Source organism: Tyto alba, unplaced genomic scaffold (genome assembly GCF_018691265.1).
Source record: "Tyto alba isolate M040663 unplaced genomic scaffold, T.alba_DEE_v4.0 Super-Scaffold_9, whole genome shotgun sequence".
Taxonomy (NCBI): Eukaryota; Metazoa; Chordata; class Aves; order Strigiformes; family Tytonidae; genus Tyto; species Tyto alba.
In genome coordinates this window covers 36,919,582-36,942,594 of record NW_024881330.1, presented here as the reverse complement: position 1 = coordinate 36,942,594, position 23,013 = coordinate 36,919,582, and the positions used below count along the sequence as shown (strand labels likewise).

Sequence of the window (23,013 nt, the reverse complement as noted above, 5' to 3'; positions counted from 1 at the left end):
CAGATTAATCCAAAAAGTGTAATATCCAATCAAACATAGATTTGTCTAAAACTACTCTCTATGTTTGAAGCTAAAGTATCCAATGGCTGTGTGAAGGATCATAGGGTTTAGCTTGCAACTTTCAGGAGTGAATATGATGGAGACTGTATATGTGTGTGAATAAACTGCTAGCTGCATCAAAATCCCACAAAATATCAAATGCTTCAGGTGTTTAAAGTAATTAATTTGATTTCCTACGTAAATCACTTGCAGATTCTACTTGGAGAATGTATTTATGTACAAGGAGCAGAATCAGCTTCACTGACTTCCATCTGGGTCTTCTTTTTCTTAGCTGTATCACAGTTCTAACTTCAATGTTTTATTTGGGACTTACTAGCTACAAATAGCTTATGCAATGTGAATTTGTAACCTCTCCAGAGCATTCGATTGTAATTTTCCGGTAGTCTGTATTGTACATTAAATTGCACTCTAGAAGGCTTTATGCTCACTGCTTCCTTCCTTTCCTAGAATCAGTAGTTGTGAAAGGAGGGAAATTGTTGAAGAAGGTTAATTAATAGTCTCTTTTCTACCATTTTTAAAAGCCTCAATGTAGGCTTAAAAGGCAGTCATGGATATTTCACACACACACACTACACACACCCCCCTCTAGTTTTTGCTATATAGAACTGTATGGGAAATATGCAATCTCAGGGTAGATCAGCTATTCAGTTTACGAATTCTATCACAAATTATTTATTTCAGGTTGGCTCTTAATCTAAAAACACATGGTGCTCTACTCTGCTTCTGTTATATTTCTATTGTTTCTTTACTACAGTCTTCATGGAATGATAGAGTAGTTGAGGTTGGAGGGGACTGCTGCAGATATCTAGTCCAATCCCTTGCTCAAAACAATCAGCTAGAGCAGGTTGCTCTGAATGTTGTTCAGTTGGGTTTTGACTCTCCAAAGATGGAAGACTCTACAACATCTCTGGGCAGCCTGTTCCAGTGCTTGACCATGCTTATGGTAAAAATGTGTTTTGTTATACTTAAATAATTGTGAATTCATATATGCTTTCTTTTTTTCAGTAGTGTTAAGTTTGATACATGCATTTGATTTTCCAAGAAAGAAGAGATAATGGGCTGGGTCACTCAAGTGTCACAGTGGGTCAATTAGTTCTTTGTGTTTGAAGGAAGTCCCAGTATTTGTGGCTGTGAACTTGCAGTCTTCATGGAATTAGTTGGTATTTCCAGAACTAATCTCTGGATTCCTCTGAAGGCCATAATTAGTCTGTAGCTGTATTTCCTCCTGCAATTTACAGATCTTTCCAACTTTATCAATGTGAAATAAAAAGAAAGCTGAATGGGTGTCTTGTGCTGGCATAAACCACAGGACCCCTCTAGGATTCTGTGGCGTCTGGAAGGTACAGTAGGTAAGTGTGTGTGTGTGAGATATCATTGACCTCATTATGTATCACACAGAATAGAGTCTTTTGTTAACTTCTGTGGAGATAGTGAGGAAAAAGGTATCCAGTAGATGTGTAGGTCTTTCCTTTCAGACATTTTAATCCCTGAAGGTATCTGGAACCCGAAAGTCAATATAAAGGAAATTTTATTTTATAGTGAATATTATCTGTGTACAAACAATTGGGGTTTTGTGGGCTTTTTGTTGTTTTGTTTTTTTTTTTTTTTTTTGTATTTTTTGTTCTGTTGTTTGTTTGCTTGGTTGGTTGTTTTTTTTTTTTTTTAATAAGGAAGGGCATGATTGTAAGAATCCATTCTGATTCTGTGCCATGCAAAACTTGGAACATTTTTGCATCATGCATTTCATTGAAAATGGCAAAGTTTATACAAAAATCACCTTAAAACTAGGAAAGATCACAAACAGGACCTCTGGTTTGGCTTGGGTGTTAATAGAAGTAATTCTGAGATTCTAAAGCAAAATCATGGCATACTTGATGAGTAGCAATGGTTACAGTGATCATAATATAGCCATGGTATAGTAACTACCATTGATAGTATGTTGAGTATATGATAGTTCATCTTGGTGTTGAAAGTGCTGTGCTGCTGAAAGAATGGCTTTTATTTTGTTTCTTATTTTTCAATTTTCTGTTTTATATTTGATATAACAGTTAGGTTACATGCTGCAGAACTGCTCAAAACTTGAGGATATGATGAAGTGTTACACAGTAAGGGTGTTTTTTCTTTTGAAGGTGACATAAAGAACTTAAATTTCTATCAGAAAACATAGGTATTTTTCAGTGTTATATTTTCCAGATCAGCAACTGTATGATACTGGAATTGAAGTTTTTTATTATGTTCTGCATTAATCCATTAACTGCTTTGATGCTTTTTACACTGCTTATATGCAGTACGGCTAATTTCAAATCATGGCTTTCTGCCATCACTGAATTGCAGGGCATTGTTGCATATAGCTACTTGACTTGTTCCCTTTAGAGTTCAGTATTGGTTGCTTATTCATCCTTTTCTTAAAAAAATAACAAAACTTCACGCTTCTAAGTCTGGATTCTGGGAAAACAAATTCTACTATTTATAGCAGATGATTTTAATGTGTACCCTACTTACAATGCAGGTTTTTGCAGAACACAAGCTTCCATCTTTATGCGTGTGAATAATTTTCAGAGTTTCCTTGATTTATTTAGGTATTAAAAGCAAGAAACTGACTGTTGGTATATTTTCTTTTAAAAAACCCTTCGTACTACTCATCAGAATTGTCAATGAAGGTTTAGCTAAAATGAAACATGCCAAATAAAAGAATCAATTAAGCTGTTATACTTCTGAAGAATCCATCTCAAAAGAAATATATGTGCAAACATTAAAAAGAATATTATGGGGCTACATTGTGATTTCAGTCATCACTGCTTATATTAAGATAAGTTGCATAGGAGGGCAGTTAACACACTGATAACTTTCTCAGTGTGTTCAGTTATGCAGGTGCCTGAAATAGATTACTGGTAGATAATGTCATAATGGAAAGGATCTTCCTGACTTCAAAAAGCTGAGAACTGGAACTGTAAAATCACATGTATTTGTAAATGTAAAAGGGTGAAACAATTGAGGTCTGTCTGAAAATAGTATCAAGTGGCTCGTTTTTTATACATCATAATGCCAAGTATTGTGTTTTATAAATCTAATCAGGAGCTGAAGTAGTTCTCTGTGAAACTTTGCACTCCTTTTGGAATTCCATGACATTTGGACTTAAGCTGTCTTTTGCATTTGATTGAAGTCCACTGATACTTTGAAATCATGTTGTTCCCTCAATATCTCACTGATGTCCATTGTAGAGAACTGAACTCCATTTTCCCAGAAATTGCTGGGAATATTGATTGAACAGTCACCAAAGCATGAGTCATTTGGTTTTAAAAAAATCAATTGTTTGATTAAGTGTAAGAATATCATTGTTTAAATGGATTGCTATGCATAAACATACACATAGTAAAAGCATAAGGGTTTTTTTTGTAGCACACTTGGACTTACATATACATTCATGAGTTTTTTACAAGAAAGATGAAATTCTGTATTGTTTTACACAATATCTATATAAAGCACAAGTCCTGTGAGGAGGAGGAGCGGCTGAGGGAACTGGGATTGTTTAGCCTGGAGAAAAGGAGGCTGAGGGGAGACCTTGTCGCTCTCTACAGCTGCCTGAAAGGCGGTTGTAGGGAGGTGGGTGTTGGTCTCTTCTCCCAAGTAGCAAGCAACAGGGCGGGAAGAAGCTGCTTCAAGTTGCGCCAGGGGAGGTTTAGATTGGATATTAGGAAAATTTCTTCACCAAAAGGCTTGTCAAGCACTGGAACAGGCTGCCCAGGGAAGTGATTGAGTCCCTGTTCCTGGAGGTATTTAAAAGACATGTAGGTGTGGTGCTTAGGGACAGGGTTAGTGGTGGACTTGGCAGTGTTATGTTAACAGTTGGACTCCATGATCTTAGGGGTCTTTTCCAGCTTAAATGATTCTATGATATTTAGTCATACTGCTTGATCACATCTTTTCTTGTTGTTGTCCAATCTTTATGCATGCTCACAGTGTTAAAAATCTTACCATATGTTAATACATGCTATGCAATAGTTAACTGTGAATCACCATTCCAAAGATAAGGTGTAGCCAGGAAGCTCACAGGGGTGTGGTTGAACTGAAAGGTGGTGATAACTGAAGTCCTTTTCCTGCAATCGATACATACGTCTCCATGTTTTCAATGCAGATAATCATATATCTGAGCTAATTTTAAGTGTTTGCAGCAGCAGGACTTGTAAAACCATCTCTTCTTCAGAGCTGGTTTCACAGTAATAGTGGTAGAAATCCTAAGTGAAAATTCAGTGTTCGTCTGCTTCATGTTTATTGTGTGTAATTCTTGCTATTCAGTAACAAACCAGAATTTGAAGATAGAACTGCACTTTAAGTAGTAATATACTTTTTAATTATTGCTTTGGGAGATACCTGATGTCTTCTGGTTGCTTTAATAACTCTTCTTCTAATATTTCATTTTTTTTTTTCCTTGAGAGCTTTCCAAATGTTAATTACTTAGTCATTGTAAAAGCCCTGAAAGATTGGCTGGTGATATATTTACAATTTTTAACAAGAGGAGATAACCAGAATTTAGTGGAGATTGCCTTTGCCTGTCAGATGAGACAGTAACTCAGTGTCTGCTAGACTACTCCTTAAATAGTCTCTACTACTTTTCTAATAAGTCTGAGTGCTTTAATGAAAGGGTGTCCAGTGCTTGCAGTACATTTCATCTGGTTCAACAGATATTCCTCATTTCCTTGTTTCCTAGAGGTCTTTGGCAACATGCAGGAAACAAACTCTAGACCTGATAAATTATTCTAATACTAGCAGCAGGTTGTTCCTCTTTGTCGTCTGTCCCAGCTGGACAAAAACTTCTCTTCCATTATGTGACTAGAATACATCATTTGCCAGTAGAGAAGCCACGAGGCCCTGGGAAAGATGGTATGTGAGTTGAACATCTTCAGAATGGTTTTCTGGCCCTTAGCCTGTTTTGTTGGGGTTTAAGTACAATGACTGTGTGGGAGAAAGCTGTGTGAATTGCTCATCATGTCCTTTTTTGCCAACTCTTCTTTTTTGGAAGCTATTTGGAAATCAGCAGCATTACCAGTGAGCATCTCCTGTGTAGTGCATGCACAGAAGCTGACACCACTGGGAAACAGTAAGCCTTTTCTGCATGCAGAAGCTGGCTGTACTATACATCGTAAACTTTTCAGTGGCAGATGTAATGCACGGGTGCCAGAGTGTGTTACAGACCTCCATTAGAAGGGCACTTGGATTCCATCAGGTGTGGATTTAAATATAAATAGCAAAAAATTAAAATTTTTGAGGTGGAAAACAGGGGTAGCATAGATAGTAATGCATCCCTTCAAATGCTGGGAACCCTAAATTGTGCAACATTGGACAGACCTCCAGTCATGGCATGCCACGCTGCAGAGATCCTGCAGTGCTAAGGTTCACCAGCATTGGAAATCTTAGAGCTCTTAGAAGTAAATGATTTAGTTTAGGTTTTCCTATAAGTAAAGAATCTCATTCAGCGTTTCTACTGTCAAGCAAAAAGATGTTCACATGAGAATGTGGTGGTTTGCTTCTAAGATAAGGCCATGCAGGTGATGTAATTGCCAAATGCCAAGTGGGAGTTGCTGATGGTGGTCTCCCTTTTGATTCACGGGCTAACTTTATCCTGCGGCTGAGTGATATGTGCAGCACAGCACAGTACAGACCTGGGCCTGCTCATCTCGACTGTTGTGTGGATCACGAACTCCTCATTGTACTATAGTCCTCAGGTTTGAATCACCAGCAATCAGGAAAGTCAGGATAGCACAGTATTTTCATGCCACTGGAAGAAGAGAAGTTTTCTGTCTAGTCAGAGGTAGGAATCCCACTGCTTTGAGCCAAGTCATGGGAAAGTCATAATGGCAGTGTTGTCTTGTGTTCTTATCTCTGAATGCTGATCCTTTACACTCAATGCAGTAATAAATATTGATGTTCTCAGATTTCAAGAAAATATTTAGCAAGGTATGATCCAACATTATTTTTCTCTTAGGAAAAAAAAAAAAAGGCAACGTTGTTCATCTTATAGTATGTCTTCAAAAGTTAAGTGAAATGTATTGTATGAATGACTTCACTATCTGTATCACTACTGCCCTCCTACTGAAATTTCTGAAAAATGTTACTGTGTAGATAAATACTTAAATGCATATTTTTTTGGAAATTGCCATAGATCTACATGCTTCTATTTAAATGTCTTACAGAGTGGTGGCCACAGCTTTTATGGAACTATTCATAAGAAGTTTTCTGTTTCCTTCTAATTTCAACAGCTGGAAAGAGGAGGCACGCTCTGTATTTAAAAGAGAAAGAAAAAAAGCACTGGTTTATTGTTTGGTTGGTTGGTTTTTTTTTTTTTTTTGCTTGCATTACCGTCCAAAATGTGTAAAGCATTTACATACTTTTGTGCTCCTTGATGGTTATTACTGGAGCAAAAGAAGGATTGTATTTTATGGACCAGGCTTAGCATATGAACGGTCATGATGTTACTGCTCTGTGAATGATATAGGTAGTATGAATAAAATATTTTAAGCTTTACATTTGTAAGATGTAATTGAGTTTCTAAGTGATAGGTATTTGACATTCAGTGGCTTTTTCTTTAGAGTCTGATGTGGAAGATATAGCACATCTCACTTCAGATAGAACTATGTGATTCTAGGGAAAATATCAATAAATGCAATTTACTGTTATCGCAATTTCTAACAGGTCTAATCTTCAGTCTTCTCTTTATCTTTAATCTTCTTCTATCTGTCTGGTAGGAAATTTCTGTTAATCTTGATTATCAGGTACTTTGACTCCTGAAAGATTTACAATTTGGATAGACAATGAACAGTTGAAGGCAAAAGTTCCAAAAGATGGTTTTTCCCTCTTTGTGGATTGACTGCAGAGAGCAGCTAAGGACCACAGAGCCTCTCACTCATTCACTGCCCCACAATGGTGGGGGGGAGAGAATAGGAAGAGCAAAAGTAAGAAAACTTATGAGTTGTGATAAAGATAGTTTAATAATTGAAAGAGTGAGAGAGAGAGAAAACCCCAAAACCTAAAAGAAGTGATGCCAGAGCTATCATTCATCACCTTCTACAAGCGGACCAATGCCTAGCCAGTCCCCAAACAACAGCTATTTGGGAAGACCCACCCTCCGGTTTTTATTGCTGACCATGACATTATATGGGCTGGAATATCCCTTTGGTCAATCCAGGTCAGCTGTCCCAGCTGTGTCCCCTCCCAGTCTCTTGCCCACCCACTGTGGGGCAGAGTGAGAAACAGAAAGCTTTGACTTTGTGCAAATGCCATTTGGCTAAAAGATTGGTGTGTTATCAACACTGTTTTAGTCACAAATCTAAACCACAGCACCATGGGGGCTGCTGTGAAGAAAATTAACTCCATCCCAGCCAGACTCAGGACTTCCCTTAAAGATATTTTTTCCAAGTCACTGCCTTTTTTGAAGACTGAGAAGTTGTACTGACATGATGAAAGGTTTATTCTGCTCTCTCTGGCGTCTCCAGGGATATAGTTCTAATTTCCTTCAGTTAAAGGCTTCTTTTCTCCTCCTAAGATAGGTTGATCCGTGTACAGTTAGATCTTTTGCAACTGTTCTCCCATTTTATAATGCCTTTCACTTACAGCTGATTCTTTTCTCCCCATGGGTATTTTAGACCATAATTGTGGACTCAAGAATGTCTTTCACACTTTCGCTGTGTCTCTTGTGTTCTTTGCTTCTTAATTAGTTTTTGTTGTGCACAGAGGTCTCACCATAGCACTGAGAAGTGACCATAGCTGTCACACAGAGTACAGTTTGTAAGTGATGGGATTCTTATGCTATTGCGTAAGTTTACCATAAGTGGTAAAGACACTAAAACCTGTAAAGCTCAACAGAGAGCATTATGGTTACTGTTCAGACAGCCATTGGTCTTCTGTGGACTTACATAAAGACACATTCCTTCCTTCAGGAGGTTGTATTTACAGTAACTTCTCCTTTCTCTCACTCTTCCCTTTTAACATAAATATTCTGTTACATCTTTACTGTAGTTGGTTGCGTGGAGTTTACCTGGAGGGATCCATGTGCAGGATCTAGTCTTGAGAATGTGTAATAAATATTGAAGTCTAGTGGAAAGGGTTGGGGAAAAAGAGCAGCAAAGAAACCACCAAGGTTGTCAAAAGGAATTTCTCTTTTAAAAATGGGCAATTATGGATAACTTCTATATTTATATTCAGGCTACAGTGATTAGCTTGCTCTAACTCTGGTAAGTCTCATTGCATTTTTATCTTTTTTGCTTTTACTGCAATATATGAATTGTTATTTTGTGCTTCAAACATCTAATAAAGTAAATGCTGATCATTTTTATGCAAATGTAGTATACAAATAATTTACCAGGATTGGTAAATCAGTTGAAGGTACTTATTTTTACAAAACAGCTAAAGTGAAAAATAACCTCCAAAAGTATTTTAAAATTTTTTTTTATGGCATTTCACTGAAATTTTATCTGCAACATTATTGCATATACTGTCAACAGTATTTTTTACCAGATTCCTTGATTTGCAGGACTATTGTCTAGAGAGAAACAATAAACTTGAAATCTATTACTAATTTTAAAGCAATGTTTTCATGCGTTATACTTGTCACTGAACACTTGTGTAAAAGTTTATCAAATACCATATTCAGTATTTTTTCCTTTCTGCCAAAAGAGAAAGTCACTTGAAGCAAGAGAGACTGGAAGGTCTGTTCAGTGTCATTCAGGGAGTTCATTGATTTCAGTTCATCTTGTGATCCTATGCTAAAAGACAGCAACATCAGTAAGATTCTTTTAGTTGATTTGAGTTTTTAAGCAAAGCTTGGTATTTAAAGTCTTGAAAGAATGGAACCCTGCCCTCCAATTTTACTGTCAGTAATACTACAGGTATTTGATGTTTACATAGAATTTTTTAGACTGACAATAAATAACTTCTAGTAAGCTTAGTAAGTTGTATAGTTTGGTTAAGAGGGTGTTTGTAAGGTTAGAATAAACTAAAATGAATTCAATTAGTCACTTATTGCAACAGTTGTGTAGTTACTTCTGTTTTGATAAGCATAAAATGGATTAAAGCAAGTTGATTGTGCTTTGTATTGCTAGAGGGAAAACTCAGAGAGAAAACCAATTATAGTTAGAGATACTAGATTCTCTTGAGTTGAAATGAGTTACATGAGCTAATAAAAAGCTTCAAAAGAATTATTAATTTTCCAGAAATAGATGTGTATTGAATATCATGATGTGCAGGAGCCTAAAATGTCATTTTTATACAGTTTACACAAGGAACCAAAGCTTATTTTAAGCCTATACCTAAAGAACAGAGTGAGGACACTGGGCAGTCCTCATCCCCTGACTGTCTAGGTCAGAGATCGAAATGTCTGCACTACCATAGCCTTTTTATGGCCTGTATGCCTTGGATGTGGTCTAAAGGAAAGCACAGGGACACAGCAGCATGGTACAGATCACTCATTATGATGTGATACTGATTCCGATATCATGGGATCAGATGGATACTCTTCTAGACTTGCAGTTCTGATGTTTAATGGCAATGGAGACACAGAGGTCCTTTTAGAGAAGCTATAGGGAGAAGCTTCCTCCCACCCCAACGCTGTAAGAAAGACAAGAAGGTGATTCTCACAGCCAACTCTGTTCCCCGATCTTATTTCTCTGCCCGCCTCCAGATGTACCTAGCACATCAGGTGTCGGGCAAATAGTAAAGAGCTGTGATTGAGTCAGATGGTATTTTTTAGATGACATTTTAAGCTATGACCTTTAAGGAAGTATCTTTTTGTGAGTCAAGCATTATTATTTTCTGGAATGCATTGCTACAGAAGATTGTGGAGACTACAAGTGTAAATATACAAAACTAGATAAATTCACAGAAGATGGATCAGTACCGCTTTACTAAATATGTTGGTTCTGGTACGTTTTCTATCTCAGTCCCAAATTTGCAAGTTGCGGGTAACTGAGAGGATCTTTACATACTGTCTACATGCTACTGGCTATTCTGAGTCAGGACACCCTGATAACTGCTCCTCAAGTCTGATCCAACATGAATACTTCATGTACTCTTGTGTCTTCCATCATTTGAAGAGGTATAATCTGAATCTGTATGTCTGAGGACTGCATGCTGTGTCATTCTGATCCTTTCATGAAATGTTAGTGGCTGAAAATGGCTGAGGATTTTCAATAAATATTCATTATTTTTACAGAGTAGAACTGGGATAGGAAAAATGACAGGTATAATAGGTGTGTATTTGCATGTATTAGAAAGGCAAGGTAAGGTCTTCAACCTCTCCCTCATCTTCTGCATTCCTAGTGATTGTCTTTAGCTTCATATATCCTGCTTTGCTTTACATTTTGTGGCTCTTAAAATAAGGCCAGACATTCCATATTGTTACTTTTTCTGAATAAAAGTGTATTTTATTAGGAAAATACCAGATGAGCTGTACTAGAGAAATACCTCAGTCAGACAACATGTTTAGTAGTAGGTAGAAATCTCACATGTTTCGTACACATAGAAGGTAAATACTTGCTTTACTGTGTTGGATCAGGGCTTAAATGAAAAAGCATTACTACGACAGGTTACTGGAGTTAGAGCAATAGGTTATTAGGACTAGGATTAAGAAAGTACAGCTGATTACTGATTCTTTCTTTATAAGAACTGTGGGGTTTCACTTAAAACTGTAGAAGGTGTAAAACAAGTAAAAAGACATATTTTTTTCATGTACTACACAGTTAATCTATAGACTGATTTGCTACTGGTGTTGTGGATACCAAAAATTTACATATGCTGAAAGAAAGTTGAACAGTTCAAAGAAAGAAAAGTGTATCAAGGGCTGCAAGATATAGATACTACCTCTGCTTTAGAAAGTCTTAGCCATGAATCGGTGGGGGCTGAGGGATTATGTTAGTAAATAGAATCATAGAGTTGTTTAGGTTGGAAAATACCTTTAAGATCAGGGAGTCCAACTGTTAACCTAGCACTGCCATGTCCACCAGTAAACCATGTCCCTAAGCACCACATCTACACATCTTTTAAATGCCTCCAGGAATGGTGGCTCAACCACTTCCCTGGACAGCGTGTTCCAGTGCTTGACTACCATTTCAGTGAAGAAATTTTTCCTAATATCCAATCTAAACCTCCCCTGGTGCAACTTGAGGCCATTTCCTCTTGTTCTATTGCTTGTTACTTGGGAGGAGAGACCAACACCCACCTCATTACAACCTCCTTTTGGGTAGCTGTGTAAAGCAATAAGGTCTCCCCCCAGCCTCCTTCTCTCCCGGCTAAACAACCCCAGTTCCCTCAGCTGCTCCTCACAGGACTTGTGCTCTAGACCCTAAACCAGCTTCGTTGCCCTTCTCTGGACACGCTCCAGCACCTCGATGTCTTTCTTGTGCTGAGGAGCCCAAAACTGAACACGGCATTCGAGGTGCGGCCTCACCAGTGCCAAGTACAAAGGGACAATCCCTTTCCTAGTCCTGCTGGCCACACTATTGCTGACACAAGCCAGGGTGCTGTTGGCCTTCTTGGCCACCTGGGCACACTGCTGGCTCACATTCAGCCGGCTGTCAGCCAACACCCCCAGGTCCTTTTCTGCCAGGCAGCTTTCCAGCCGCTCATCCCCAAGCCTATAGTGTCACATGGGGCTGTTGTGTCCCAAGTGCAGGACCTGGCACTGAACTTTGTTGAACCTCATACACTTGGCCTTGGCCCATCGATCCAGCCTGTCCAGATCCCTCTGTTGAGCCTTCCTACCCTCAAGCAGATCAACACTCCAGCCCAGCTTGGTGTTGTCTGCAAATTTTTTGAGGGTGAACTCAATTCCCTTGCCCAGATCACTGATAAAGATATTAAACAGAACTGGCCTCAATACTGAGCCCTGAGGAACACCACTTGTGACCAGCTGCCAACTGGATTTAACTCCATTCACCACAACTGTTTGATCCAGCCATCCAGCCATTTTTTTACCCAGCAAAGGGTGTACCTGTTCAAGCCACGAGCAGCCAGTTTCTCCAGGAGAATGCTGTGGTAAATGGTGTCAAAGGCTTTATTAAAGTCTAAGTCAACAACATCCACAGCTTTTCCCTTGTCTACTAAGTGGGTCACCTTGTCATAGAAAGAGATCAAGTTAGTCAAATAGGACCTGCCTTTCATGAACTGGGCCTGATAGCCTGGTTGTCCTGTACGTGCCGTGTGATGGCACTCAGGGTGATCTGTTCCATAACCTTCCCTGGCAATGAAATCAGAATGACAGGGCTGTAGTTCCCCAGATCCTCCTTCTGGCTCTTCCTGGATGGTGTCACGTTTGCTAACCTCTGACATTTGCTAACCTTTCACATTTCGATAATGATAAAGTATTGTTATGTACTTGCCCTGTTCTTGTACTCAACTGTAGGAATGGATATCCCTAGGATACTGAATAAATGGATGTCCAAACTGCTGCATAATCTTAAGGACACTTAGGTTAGTTTAGACATACTCCTGGGAAATCCTTCAGCAGCAATACATAAGGAAATCCAGCAATGACTATAATTTCTTTCATGCCTGGATATGTTTTAGTGAGGCCACCATCTCTCCAGTATTAGTAATCTGCAATAACCTCTGCTATACTTGTTCTTTAGTTTAGACTGAAGCTCAAAACATGAATGCCAGAGTTCAGAAGCTGGTTGGGGAGATCTGACCCATTTGATTGACTAGTCTGTGTGCTAAACTGCTGCCAGTTCCTGAGCAATCTCATTCTCTTTTTGGAGCATGCAGGGAAAGGATGCATGAAAGTCAGTTACAACTGTCAAGCTTGTACTTTGGTAAGAAATGACAGAGTTTCTTCACTTGGAGATTCAGAAGGCAGCAGTGGAAATGATGTGAGCTCTGGTGAGGCTTCTTTACTTCTCAGTTGTATGTATTTGAAATCACTGTCTTTGTAGTGGGAGAATAGGATTGATGCAGAGTTATCAGGACAATTTAGGGAGGTGGCAGCAGAGCGAGAGGTAGTATGATTACTTGATTTCATCTATCATAACCCCTTACAGCTAGCGTTTGACCTGCTCCAGTGAATTCTGTGGCTTTGGGGCTCTTTCCAGCTACTGAGGAGAGGTGGTTCATCAGAGTAGTAGATAGGGAGAGGGCTTATTCAGAGACACGTGTGAATTCGATTTGTATTGGGAGGCAGGGATGTGAAGGCAAAAAATTATATCCAAACACAGCAGAGTTTACAGTTATTTTTCATGTTAATATGTGGCTGATTAGTGTCATGTTTTTCTGAATTGCTACAGCATCCCTTCCTCTGAATAAATTGTTCTTTATTTTATATACATATAAGTTGCTCACAAGAAGATAATTACTATCAGTAAGGGCACTCGGGGACGTATAAATTCAGCAGGGTTGTGGTGGGTGGTAATAGAGATTTTTTATATATATTTATATATGCATGTATATATATAAATTATAAAAAAATAAATAAAATATATTTATTGTAAGAGAATTTCCTAGGTATTACACCCTGTTATAAGTTATCCTTAGCTGACTACTAAGCCCCACACAGCCGCTCATTTACTCCATGCCAAGTGGGATTGGGGAGAGAATCAGAAGAGTAAAAATAATACTCGTGGGTTGAGATAAAGACAGTTTAATAGGTAAAGCAAAAGCCGTGCACACAAGCAAAGCCAAACCAGGAATTCACTCACTACTCCCCAACGGCAAGCAGGGGCTCAGCCATCCCCAGGACAGCCGGGCTCCGTCATCCATAACTGTTATTTGGGAAGACAAACACCATCACTCCAAATGCCCCCCCCTTCCTTTTGCTTCCCCCCCAGTTCTATATGCTGAGCATGACGCCTCATGGTGTTTTCTGCATTTTTCTCTCTCTGCGTCTCAGTAGAACAGTTAAATTTGTTTTTATTTCAGGTGGAGTATTTAATGGAGTTGATCCCAAATCTGATAGTGCTAGAATGGGGCTGTGGGATAGGATTCTATGCATGCCATCACAGTCATGAGAAACCAGGTACCTAATACATCACTGGCCTCTCACTCTCCTTCATGCAGCTGTCTTTTGGTGTGGAATGTAGCATTTGATCACTAAGTACTAGGTATAATTTGGGGACTTCATATGGAGTAGTCACATGTAGTTTGCTTTGAAATGGTAAATATTTCTCTTATTGTTTGAAGTTAGGTAACGCCTTTTCTATATTTACTGTCTAAGCGATACTCCTAAGATACTTCTTTGTCCTTAAATCATTCATGAGTTCATTCTTGTGTTAATTAGTCCTGCTCTGCCAATAGTATAGGAAAATGACACAGAGTTAAATTATAATTTATTCCCTGAGGGCTGATTCCCTTCCTTAGGAAAATGGACTGAATATTTTTGGCTTTTCTCTGGGCAGGGAAGGGCTTTCTTCTTGCTCATCCCAGCAGTCTGTACATTTTTGATTCCAGGATTTCCTACCTCATCTACACCAACTGCTTTTAGTTAAATGTAAGGTGATGTAAAATTGTGTGATACTACTCCATCACTACTTCATTATCCTTTTGATGGATTTTTCTATTTTTACAAGGCTGTGCTTTGTGTCATACAAATTAAGTTGGCCTCTGTTTGCAGAGGGTAGTTGTTTGTCACGTCGCATGATAACACAGCACTTGATGTTACATCTTGTAAGATTTATAGGCAGCAAAACTTATGACTTAGTAATATAGCTACCATCAAAAAAATGACTTCAGTACCGAAAATCAGTGCACAATAAATATTAGTGGATTGCCGAGGAAAAAACCCAAACAGTAGCTATACAGTCAGATGCTAAAAGCCAACTATTGTAAGATTAGCATGTGCTAAGACTTGCCATCTGGTTTAGCAATCAGTATAATTTAATTCACAATTGTCAATACAGTTTACTGATGCAGAACTAATAGAAGGAAGATTCAAAACATATAGATAAATTCTGACAAGTTTCTGAAAGGCAGAAAATGAGTAGGGAATGCTGAATGTCAGTTCATTCCTTTGAAAATCAGGTTGAAGTCTATATGTCACACTGAACACTACTGATGTTATTAGCTCCAGAAGACCGCTCACTTAGTTGTTAATATGTAGTTAATTATCTGGGTTTAGATTCACAGATTTGCAATGTGGATTTGTAAGTATGAGAAAGAGACTGAGAATTATGTGGATAATTTAGCTGAGAGGAAGTGGCTGGATCATAAGGTCTTTGCTCAGATGCCATTTTTTAGTATGAGTCCTAGCACAATGAAATTGGAGTTGACAAGTACTGTAACAGCATGAAGGAATAATATTAGCGATTCAGTAACACATTTTTCTGCAGAAGCATGAATATTTCAGTATAACTTGTATTCCCATTGTAGTAGAAACTACAATGAATTAGTACTTAAGTTTTGAGATCTCATTTAAGCGTAATATTGTCTGCTAAGGCTAAAATAATTAAATTAGGGGAAGTATGCATGATTTAGAGGAGAAGTGATAGCATAATTAGAATGAACAGAACAAAGACTGTTACCTTGCTTTTTCTACTAGGCTTCTAAAAAAACCCCAAATCATGGCAGAACCTCATGAACAGAAATGTCAGTCAAATGGGAAGTTCAGCTTTCCTGAAGCTCCAACTGCTGCAGCAGATCTGTCTACTTTGATGTGATGGGATATAGCAGTTTTATAATAAGGTGATAGTAAAGAAGCAGAGATGTTGCATTTTTTATGAGGAAATTTACTCTCTTCTTACAACTTGTGTTTTCCTGTAGCCCTTCTTGGGGGGGGCGGGGAAAAAAAAAAGTTAAACGCATGGAATGCTCTATGGGATATAAGTTGTGGTAGTAAAGAGATTGCAGAAGTTATGCTGCAGGAAGTCTAGCAGCTAAGAGCAGATGACATCCCTTTTAAGACTGTCGAGCATTCCTAACGTAGGGGTCCTACCTATGGGGTGAAGCTGAGGGAACTCAGTTTGTTTAGCATGGAAAGGAAGAGGCCTCGGGGGCCTAAGAGCAGCCTCCCAGTGCCTAAGTGGAGGCTCCTGAGAAGAAGGAGCCACGCTCTTTGCTGAGGTGCACAGCAGGAGGGTGAGTGACACTGAATATAAAGTGAAACAGGCAAGGTTCTGGTTAGATATAAAGGGGGAAAGAATATATAATCAGTATGTGGATATTTAACTGCTGGAACAGGTTGCCCAGGGAGGCTGTGGAGTCACTGACCCTGGACATTTTAAAGACTCGGTTGGATAGAACTCTAAGCAACTTGGCTGACCCTACTTGGGGCGTGAAAGTGAGACAGACCTCTGAGGTCCCTCTGAGCCTGAATGATTCTATGAATTGCTGGTGTAGGGAGGGCCACGAGCCCCTGAAATATAATTTTATTGCACTCTTCTAGTGGTTTAATTTCCAGCATTTTACAAGTAAGTAAATGTTGGTGTGTATCTGAGTAAACTACTGCGCAAATAAACGGTTTACCAAACAGAACATGCAGACTGAGACAAGGAGATTAGATCTTGACTCCGGTAGGATGAAAAAGTGAAATAGGTAATAAATCAGGAAAATTTCTGTGTGATTAGGAGACATGCAGAGGGGTTTAAAATAGTAGGTGGTTTGGATAGCCAACGTAAGAAGTATATTTGTCATGGAAACACGCATGAATGATTGCTGTATTCCCTTATTCCTCTCCTAGCATATCTATATTACTTACTAAAAAAACCGAAACAGTTTAAATTCTGGTAACGAGTATTACAGGTGCAAGCTGAGCTTTTAACTAACCAGTAGCTGATTGTAAGTTCAGTCATCCAGAAGGGAGTTTAGTTTGCTGATGAGAGTTGTATTTGGTCCCTAGTACTGCCAAAATGCTGTCAAACCTCATGCTTATCTCCAGAATGTGCAGAAAAAAAGAAGCTGCAAGCTGATTGAAAACCAAAACACTGATTTGTGCTTAGAAAGAAAAACAGATGGAAGAAAGAGAGGAGAAAAAAGTTGGAAGAGTAGTGTCAAGATAAACACTCAGGGTAAAATATATTTTTATGCCACATTTTAGAGGTTAATACACTGAATTAACAGTAGAACTATGCAGATATAAAGTTAATATAAACTACCTGAACAAGTAATTACAGTCCATTACAGTTGTTGCCCTTTTATGAGCCCGTGATGTAGACTGAAATGTCTGAAATTATCTAAATAAGTGGTATTGAATGGCTTCCAAATTTTGTGTTCTCCTCAGAACAAGTAACTTCAAAAAAAAAAAAAAAAAAAAGGTAGGAGTTTTTAAAGGTTAATATGTAGTTTAGTAGCTGTAAGGACAATAACAAGAAGTTAAAGTGAAGAGGTGAAGTGTTGTGAGTAAAAGTTATTAGAACTAGCAAGTTTGACCCATTTAGCTCTGAAAACACCTAATTTACAGTTTTGGGGGGAATAGGAGAATGACAAGGTGAACGGAGAAGTCAGTCCTCAGAGCACAAAGTTGAGGGCATCCTAGAATGTGTGATAGAAACATATATTTAGCTAGAAGAAACAAACACTTCTTACAGGTTAGGTGAGAGTGTAGTATTAACATCTGGGCTCCAGATAGAATAATCCTAATGGAGAATTCAAAAAAATCAGTGAATAGCCGATAGAGAGGATATGGATTTATTTAGGCAGAACTGGAAACTTTGTCTGGTAGAATACAAGGTGATAAAATATGAGTGTATTTGATGCAAAGGTGCATCACAAAATTACGCATGCAGGCAGATGAGATCTCTACAGACAGTCAGCAACAATCTCATGTCTCTGAAATCCCTGAAGTAGACTATGGATTATGCACCTAGCCATGATAACGGCAACAAGGCAATGATAGTTAACATGCAATGAATATAATAATTTTTAAAAGAGTTGTTGTTGTGACCCATACAAAGCAGTCCTGGCTAGTGAACAAGTGACAGATGATGTCTTACAGCAGTATCTTTCAGACAGATAGATATTTTACAGACAGATGCACAGTCATGCTGCTCACTGCTGCAATCTGCAGTCTGCAAAGTACAGCACTGACATCTTGGGAAGTGAGGAGAGGAAGATGAAGAACTAAAAAAGACTAGTGCTAGGAAAAGCATGTGGGAGCCTGAGAGCCAGAAACACCGTTTGACTGCTACACAGCCTCATCAGGATATTTTGGAGTCTCTGCCTCAGTTTAAATTTGCTGTTTCATATTCTTCAAAATCATTACCATTGTTGTAATATTGCTGGGGCTTACAGTTATTTACTGAGATTAAAAAGATTGAATGGAAACAGCATGTTTAGATCAGGGTTTTGTAAGCATACATTTTTGTTCAAATGTGATGAGGTTAATATTGTTCAAAGAATAATCCAAAGGCAAAAGAAAATTCTGATGGATAAGTAATATTCTCCTTTAAATCAATAATGGACAAAGCTACATGAACAGGGGACAGTAATGCAATCTTCTGTGTCTGTATTGACCAAACCTAGAATTTTGCCAGTTTTGTACTGTTCTCTTGCAAAACCAGGTTCCCATTAATTTTATACAGTACAATGGATTCTGCGGAAGCTTGGTTTGCCTTTGGATACAAAATTATCTCATAACTTGAGCATCACCCTAGCACAAGTATTTGGACATACACAAAATTTATTGGTCAAAAAAAAGTAATGTTTTTCTCTGAAAACAGATGGTATAGGCTGGATCTTCTGCAGTGCTCTTCAGTACTCAGGCTAATGGCATTGCCACTTGTGACACCCCTGAAGAGTTTATTTCCAGTTCCAGAAAGGAGTTTCCTGTGATACACTGGAAATAATAGGTAGAATGATTTGGCTTATGCATCACTGAGAGCCCTGCAATGTGACCTCAGATACTTTCTGCGTTCAGAGATGAACGCAATTCCAGCGTGGACTGACAGATTTCTGAGTTAGGGGTAATTGCTTTTGGCGCACTGGTTCCAGATGCTGCTCTACATTTGCAGCTCACTCTGTATCTCATTGGTGCTGCAATAATAGCTTTATTCTGCACCAACATTTTACACTCTGAAGACATTATAAGTGGGATACTATGATTGCTGTTTACCCTGAAATTCCAATGATATCAGCGGGATTTATCTTCAGTTGAGGCTTCTGTCTGATAACGTTTACATTTTAGACAAATCTGCAATGTTAGAAGCCAAGCAAAACTATTTACTGTGAATAGCACTGTGAACAAACTTAGGCTTTGACCCTGCAAACAGCCTTACTGAAAGAAGCAGCTGTTTCTTAGTGAATTAATGCTACTATACATGTATGGACTATTATGTCCTTTTGCAATAGGTTTGGATCCTGTAGGTTCAGCCTGTCATTCTTGTGTTTTCTGTTTCATTTGGGGTTTGCAACACTTTTAAGCTTATTTTAGAATGACCAGCCAACATAAGAAATTTGATTTACTAGTTCTAATTAATTTAAAAAGATGCTGTCTTTTGAACACGCAGCTAAAATAACAAGCAAAGTTAGCTGCGGGTCATTCTTTATAAACCCCATCACATGTATTTTACAGTAAAGATGGACACAACTGTGAATGTTTGGGGCAAGCAGGAGCGTGCTTCTCCAGTTTACAGATCTAGTTCCGCAGACGGCTGGATGACTAGAAAATATGAATGTCTAGCGAGGGGGTGAAATATGGTTGTTGATGGTCTGAACTGGGATTTTGGGGCTGGCCGGAGTGAGCCCCGGGTGGTGTCGGGGGGCGCTGCGCCCACCAGGGGGCGCTGGCGGTTTTCTGTAGGGGCTGATTAATCTAAAATGTAGATTAGATTTAATCTATTTTAAAAGCGAACAAAGCACTTAACGTTGCAGGAGGAAGACACACCATATGTACAAGAAAACGGAAAGTGTCGGTACGCTGTACACATGTGGTAATTTTTCTTTTCAAAGGTTATAAAAATAAAATAGGTGCTTTCTTTCTAGCAAGGGACGTATGCAAAGTCACACCGAAGGCTGTATGCGACTGCAAGAGCTGATAAGCAATTTTTAACGAATGTTCTGTAGCTCACTGTTGTAAGGTCTGCCAAAATCTTTTTTGTTACTTTTTGCAGTGAACGTGGATTTTAAACATGTGATTGTAGATAAGTGTACATCATTTAAAAGAAACATGCAGAAAAAATGAGGAACAGATTTATTTTTTTCTCCTTGGAATTAAAAAGTAACATTTTAATATGAGGAAGCAAACATCTTATTCCTCTGTATAATTAAGAAATGCTGTAATGTGCAGCAAAAAATTAGGTTTTACAAACCTCTATTATAGACTGCGTTATAGTGGCTATCTTTGAAACTGCCCAGATTTGTCCATTTTAACAACATGTGTTTCTTTTTGCCAAATTTTCCAAGTCTAGGTCACTGATCCTGTAAGCCTGTCGCATGACTCATCTAATTGTACAAATTGTGAATATCTGGCTTATGTCGTCTTGATTAATGTAGAAGCAAGTGAACTCAGAGAGCAACACTTGTCAAAATGTGGCAGAATCATATAAACAATTGTTGCTCATGAAGACTGCTGCTGCCCACTTATATTCGTAATTTATCCCAAATTTTGTAAACCTGCTGGCAAAGCAGTTACTTAAGCCTAGGGAAGGGAATAATTGCATATGGAAGAGACTGAGTGATGATATTCAGCTGAGGAAGATGAATTTAGATTTTTGCAAGAATTAACTTTGTTGTTGTGATGCATTTGAATTTAACTTAATTATATAACATTTGTAATTAAGTCAAGTCTAGCATTAACTACATGTTACCAGTTGTGACATTTAGATAGTGCTGGAAAATGATTTACAGACCAAGATCCAGAAATAATATAGGATGCAACATGTCCTTAATTGAATATATGTTAGTATGTAGTAGAAAACTACAGTAAATTGTATCAGAATAAATGAACAAATTTGGATGGGACAAAGGAGATGTGGAACACAAAGTGGTCATCAAAATGGTTACCTTTGTTTCATGCTTCTACCACAAAATTTATTGAATTCATCCCTGTTTAGCTACAGTGATTATGGTATTCTTTTCCTGGGTATGAAATTGATATTATTTCTATAAAATGTTTATCACATAATAAGGTTTAAGAATAGCTTCTGTGTAGACGCCAGAAAAATAAATTAATTGAAAGAAAAGGCAAAAGTATAGAAATTTAAAAACCGGTTCAGTATCTCCAACTTCAGCTCTTTAGAATTTTAACCAATTTGATAATCTGTCATGAAAAGAAAATTGTTTTTCTTGGTAACAGAATTTCTGCTCAACTGCTATTTTCAAAAGACATACCGTGTTGGAGTAATGGGGCAGTTAGATTCATATAATTTTTTTAAAAAATTTTGATTGAAAGCAGTGCCAGACGTGCAACTTTTGCAATTAACTTATGAAGTGTTTGTTGAGTACTGTAAAAACTAAGTTAGTGATACAGCTGCTGTCAAATGTCTCCTAGTGAACTGATTACATAATTTGTTTTCTTTTAAGATGATGTAGGTCTAATGAGCTTAAAGGGCTTCCGTCTCTTTGGCAAAGCTAATTTTTGATTCTATATGTACTGCTTTCTCTTTTCAGACTTTACTTCATACTTTTAGTTTGTAGCACACCTGTTCCTTTGTTAGAATCATGTGGAAAAATTGAATTTTAAATGGTTCTAATCCTGCCACTATTTTTCTGGTGAGTTGTTTAAAGGTGTGACTATTTTAGTGTCTGGATTTTTTTGTTGTTTGATTTTTATACAAAAGCCTATCTTAAATAAATGGCTGAGTTAGTTAAGTCTGTTGAAAGAAGGTAGCGTGGTTTAAATGAAAAAAAACCTAATGCTTCCCTTTATCTTTTAAGGGCAAAAATAGTTTGTGTCACATAATATTTTATAAAAGAAAATGTAGCACTGAGATATAATAACCTCTTTTTTAAGGAGATCTTTCTACAAAATATTAATACAAGCTTTTGACCTTTGAATGTGAAAGGCTCAACAGTCTTGTAATGTAAACAGTAATGTAAACAGTAATGTAAAAGCCACTGCTGATAAATTTTAGTTTTTTGGTGGAATCGATCACTTCCTCATGCAAGATTAGAGGAAAGAACAAGCTAATACTATTCAAAGGATGCTTTTAAATAATATCTATTTCTAGAGCACATGCATTGTCCATCTTCGCTGAGATTATATGTAATAAGATAAGGTGTTCATTATAAACAGGTGCAAGCTTGAATAGGAAATACTACTGGAAACCATTAGTAGCTTGACTTAAACATTGCTACAGAGAATAAAGTATTTACCTGAATCTGTTGCTGCAATTCATCTGTAATTCCTCAGAGACAAGTACAGAATGGTGAATAGTGTGAATTATTTTGTCAGAGCATGCCATATATTAACTGAAGTGAGCTAGAATGGACAGGAAAAGAATGAAAGAAAAAAGGAAGGCATAATTATAGCTTAATAGGCAAAAAGTGAAGTGCATTTATAGGGAATTTCATTTGTGACAAAACTACACCTGCAGGAGTACCTCAAGGAGCAATAACTTTGTGAGGCCTAGGATTAGGTAGTGGGTTATCAAACATAAAAAGAAAAAATATAAAAGTATGTATATAAGTAAAACAGCAGGACATTTAATTGAAAATTCAGATATATAAGGCTTAGGCTTCTCTTGCATGTGTCATTTGAATTTCTTGTGCATATATGTTACAAGATAATTTTTAGATAAATAATTACATTTTCTCTTGTTCTCCGTGCCTTTTTCCAGCCAAGCCCATCCTTCACTTTTCTTTCCATTTCAGTTACATTTCACTTTTTTTATTTTTTATTTCTGTGCTGACTGCCAGGCATGGTCTCAATTCTGGTGCCTGGTGGAAGAATGCTGACGAGCATCCAGCAGAAGAAAATGGTTTATTGCCCAATACTGGAGTCTTTGGGAAGAATGTAGTAGGTAGAGATGGAATATCCACCAGATAGGATACACCTATCCATATTCCTATATTGTAAACAGAATACCATGTTAACCTTAAGAGCCT

The 23,013-nt window shown here is 37.9% G+C and overlaps 1 protein-coding gene across 3 annotated transcripts in view; it reads left to right on the top strand.

Moving 5' to 3' along the window:
- Positions 1-23,013, top strand: part of CUNH8orf34 (chromosome unknown C8orf34 homolog) — a 172,094-nt gene that overhangs the window by 67,194 nt on the left and 81,887 nt on the right. The window lies entirely within an intron of this gene.